Source organism: Lactuca virosa, chromosome 5, assembly GCF_052849685.1.
Source record: "Lactuca virosa cultivar CGN04683 chromosome 5, Lactuca_virosa_CGN04683_v6, whole genome shotgun sequence".
Classification (NCBI taxonomy): Eukaryota; Viridiplantae; Streptophyta; class Magnoliopsida; order Asterales; family Asteraceae; genus Lactuca; species Lactuca virosa.
This window is the reverse complement of record NC_136430.1, coordinates 35,178,557-35,183,474: the sequence shown is the minus strand read 5'-3', so window position 1 is coordinate 35,183,474 and position 4,918 is coordinate 35,178,557.

The window sequence follows — 4,918 nt, the reverse complement described above, 5'->3', positions numbered from 1 at the left end:
AACTAGAACTTTGTAGTATAGGTGCTTCATAATATGCTAGTTAGGATGAAACCTTGGAATAGTTAATATTTGCATGTATAATAGAGAGAACATAGATCCAAGGTTTATAGGGTTGCATGTACACCATAGGAGTGTTAGAATGCTCAAAACCCAACAGGTCTATGGAGAGTTAGTCCATGTTTCACTCTCATCATTCTCTATCTTTGAATTCTTATCAATATCTTCATCTGTTAAACTTCTAGCTACAAGATTCCTCCACGCCGGATAACGAGCCGCAACCCTCTGAATCAAACTCCACCTCCTCCTCCTCAATACAACCCAACAGCTATCCAAGCGGCTGTGAATGAGGCTGTTACGGAAGCTCTAGCGCAATTCACCTCGACCGGTACTAGTGGGAGTGGGACTCATGTGCCTCCCACCCCAGTTGAAGCTCCAGTGCGCTCTAGGGAGTGCTCGTATAAGGACTTCACCAACTACAAGCCCAGGTCATTCAACGGGACTGGCGGAATCAGTGCCCTCTCGCAATGGTTCGAGAAGACGGAATCGATCTTTTATGATCTGTTCCTGTCCGGAAAGAAGCAAGGTTAAATTTGATGCTTGCACCTTCGCGGACCGAGCCCTGACGTGGTGGAATAGCCATGTCAAGTTACTATATCTTATAGTGGCAAATGCTATGGGCTGGGAAGCTCTTAAAGAGCTTATGATCGAGGAATACTGCCCGAGGGGCGAAGTTCAGAAGTTGGAGCAAGAGCTCTGGAGCCTAACCATGAAGGGCTCCGACATAGTCTCCTACAGTGCCAGATTTAGCGATCTGGTGGGACTATGTCCATCCATGGTTCCTACTGAGGGGAAGAAGATAGAGAGGTATATCTGGGGGCTGGTGCCTCCATTTCAAGGGAAAATACTAGCTTCTCACCCCACTACCTTCGATAGTCCCAAGCGATTGGCACAAAGGCTCATTGACAATGGGGTCCGAACCCCGTCAATAACAACAACCCTAGCCATCTCAGAACCCTCCAAAGCCGCTGACAACAAGCGGAAATTATGGAATGACAAGAAAAAGCAGAAAGCTGCCAAAAAGCAGCAGGTCGTAGCGGTTCATGCTGCGATAGCACCTGCCGCTGCTGCACCGGTAAAGCAGTACGCGGGAAACTTTCCGAAGTGCAACAAATGCAACTTCCACCACAATGGACCCTGCCGGGAAATGCATTGCTCTAACTGCAACAGGAAGGGGCACACTGCCCATTTCTGCAAGGCTCCGGCAAGGCCAATCACCTAAGTCCCCCGCGTTGGTGTGGGCCAGACTTGCTGCGGATGTGGCGAGGCGGGCCACTACAAAAGGAACTGCCCGAAGGCAGGGAATGCCGACGGAGTGGGAAGGGTTTTGGCTATAGGCCACGAGGAAGCAGTTGCCGACCCTACAATGGTCACTGGTACGGTTCTCCTCGATAATTCATATGCATGCATAATGTTTGATAGTGGAGCGGAGAGGAGTTTCGTGAATCAGAAATTTGCTCAATTACTTAAGCAAAAATCACGAGCACTTAAAGAACCGTTCACTGTAGAAATTACTATTGGAAAGACAGAGAGCACTAGCTGCATATACATAGGTTGTACCCTAACACTAGATAGCCATTCATTTCCAATTAACCTCATGCCGGTCTCAATTAAAAGTTTTGCCGTCATAGTCGGCATGGATTGGTTGAGTTCTCATCGTGCCGACATTATGTGTTACGAAAAGGCTGTTCGCCTTAATCTGCCGTCTAGCGAAACTCTAGTAATATACGACAACAAACCCGACACGAACCTTCGCCTCATCTCGGGCATTCAAGCCCATAAATTCTTGCGAAAGGAATGTCGCGCATTCCTTGCTCATGTTGTCGACGTGATCCAAGAGACGAAAAACATAAAGGACGTTCAAGTGGTACGCGATTTTCCCGACATCTTTCCAGAAGAACTCCCAGGATTACATCCGCAACGTCAGGTCGAGTTCAAAATAAACTTAGTTCCAGGGGCTACCCCAGTAGCCAAATCGCCCTATCGTCTAGCACCAGCTGAGATGCAGGAGCTATCCAATCAACTTAATGAATTGCTCAGCAAGGGCTTCATTAGGCCAAGCTTCTCACCCTGGGGAACACCAGTCTTGTTCGTCAAGAAGAAAGATGGATCGTTCTGTATGTGCATCGACAAAAGGGAACTTAACAAGTTAACCGTCAAAAATCGTTACCCTCTGCCTCATATTGACGATTTGTTTGACCAGCTTCAAGGGGCGAACTTCTTTTCAAAGATAGACCTGAGATCCGGGTATCACCAATTACGAGTGCTAGGGGAGGATGTTCCGAAGACAGACTTCCAAACTCGTTATGGACACTAAGAGTTTGTAGTGATGCCGTTCGGATTGACCAATGCTCCCGCAGTATTCATGGACTTAATGAATAGGGTGTGCCGTCCTTACTTGGATCAGTTCGTCATTGTCTTCATCGATGACATATTTATCTACTCTCGTAGTAAGGAGGAACATAGTCAACATCTGCGACAGGTCTTAGAAACGCTACGATCAGAGAAACTCTATGAGAAGTTCTCGAAATGCGAATTTTGGATCCGAAGAGTCAAATTCTTAGGGCACGTGGTTAGCGAAGAGGGAATACATGTGGACCCTTCCAAAATCAAAGCCATTGAGAACTGGTCAGCACCGAAGACGCCTACAAAATTTCGTTAATTTCTAGTCCTCGCTGGCTACTATCGCAGGTTCATTCAGAACTTCTCGTGGATTGCGAAACGTCTTACAACATTGACCCAGAAGGGCGTGGCCTTTGACTGGGAAGAGAAACAAGAGAAAGTGTTCCAAACGCTGAAGTGAGCCTTATGCACCGCACTGATACTATACCTCCCAGAAGGGATAGAAGACTTCGAGGTTTATTGCGATGCATCCAACCAGGGGCTCGGCTGTGTTCTTATGCAACGAGGTAAGGTCATCTCTTATGCCTCAGGACAGCTGAAGACACACGAGGTTAACTACACCACACATGATCTTCAGTTAGGAGTTGTAGTGTTCGCTCTGAAGATCTGAAGACACTACCTGTACGGTACGAAAAGCACTATCTTCATAGACCACAAAAGCCTGCATCACATATTCGACCAGAAGGGGCTCAACATGAGAATACTCTATGATTCGAGCTACTCAGTGATTACGAATGCGAAATTCGTTATCATCTCGGCAAGGCCAACGTAGTAGCTGACGCCCTAAGTCGAAAAGAATACTCTGGTCGTAGAGTCAAATCATTGACTATGACTATCCATTCACACTTGTCCACACAAATTAAGGAAGCTCAGCTCGAAGCTTTGAAACCTGAAAATGTGGCGGTTGAATCCCTGAGAGGGATGGATAAGAACTTGGAAGTTAAGGGTGGCGGAGCTTTATATCTCATGGATCGGATCTGGACACCGAAACACCGTGGTTTCAGAGACTTGGTCATGACCGAAGCACACAACACTCGATATTCCATCCACCCAGGTTCACATAAGATGTATCTGGATCTTAAAAAGTTTTACTGGTGGCCTAACATGAAAGCAGAAATTGCTACCTTCGTAAGTAAATGCCTTACTTGCGCCAAGGTTAAGGTCGAATACCAGAAACCATCAGGTTTACTTCAGCAACTGAAGATACCTAAATGGAAATGGGAGCGGCTCATGATGGACTTCATAACCAAGTTGCCGAAGACAACTGGTGGTGTCGATACCATATGGGTGATCGTAGACAGGCTAACAAAGTCCGCACACTTCCTGCCTATCAAAGAAAGTGACAAGATGGAGAAGCTAACTAGAACATAAATTAGGGAAATTGTACGACTGCATGGTTTTCCCATATCCATTATCTCAGATAGAGATAGTAGATTCACTTCAAGGTTCTGGCAGTCGCTACAAAGTTCCTTAGGAACTAGGCTGGACATGAGTACAGCCTACCATCCTCAAACAGATGGACAAAGTGAGAGCACTATCCAAACTTTAGAAGATATGTTGCGAGCCTGCGTGATTGAATTTGGGAAGGCATGGGATATTCATTTACCACTTGTCGAGTTTTCCTACAACAATAGTTATCACACGAGCATAAAGGCTGCTCCATCTGAAGCCCTCTATGGCCGTAAGCGCAGATCCCCTCTGTGCTGGGCTAAGGTGGGCGACACGCAGTTAGCTAAAGGACGAGTTCCTGACAACACTCTCACAGGTCCGGAAATCATTCGGGAAACGACGGAGAAGATCGTTCAGATTCGTGAACGATTGAAAGCCTCTAGAGACCGACAGAAAAGCTACGCAGATAAGAGAAGGAAACCGTTGGAATTCCAGGTGGGCAACCGTGTTCTATTGAAGGTCTCACCCTGGAAAGGCTTGATACGCTTCAGAAAGCGTGGAAAGCTAAATCCACGATACGTAGGGCCTTTCGAGATTCTCGCTAGAATCGGCCCCGTAGCTTACAAAGTCAAACTACCTCGCGAACTCAGTAACGCACATTCTACTTTCCACGTCTCGAACTTGAAAAAGTGTCTGTCCGACGAGACTCTTGTAATCCCACTCGACGAGATCGAGATCAACGAGAGCCTCAACTTCGTGGAAGAACCTGTAAAGATCATGGATCGAGAGGTCAAGCAAACGAAGCAAAGCCGTATCCCGATAGTGAAGGTTCGCTGGAATGCCAATTGAGGACCTGAATTCACTTGGGAGCGCGAGGATCAAATGAAACTGAAATATCCTCGTCTTTTCGTTTAGTTATTTGTAATAGCTTATTGTTTAAACTCTAATTTCAGGACGAAATTCTCTCTAACGTGGGGATGATGTGACAACCCGAAATTTTGTATCTTGAATAGTTATCCAAATCAATCAAGGATGGACTCATTTTGCTATCTTCTAGCATTATTTAGAG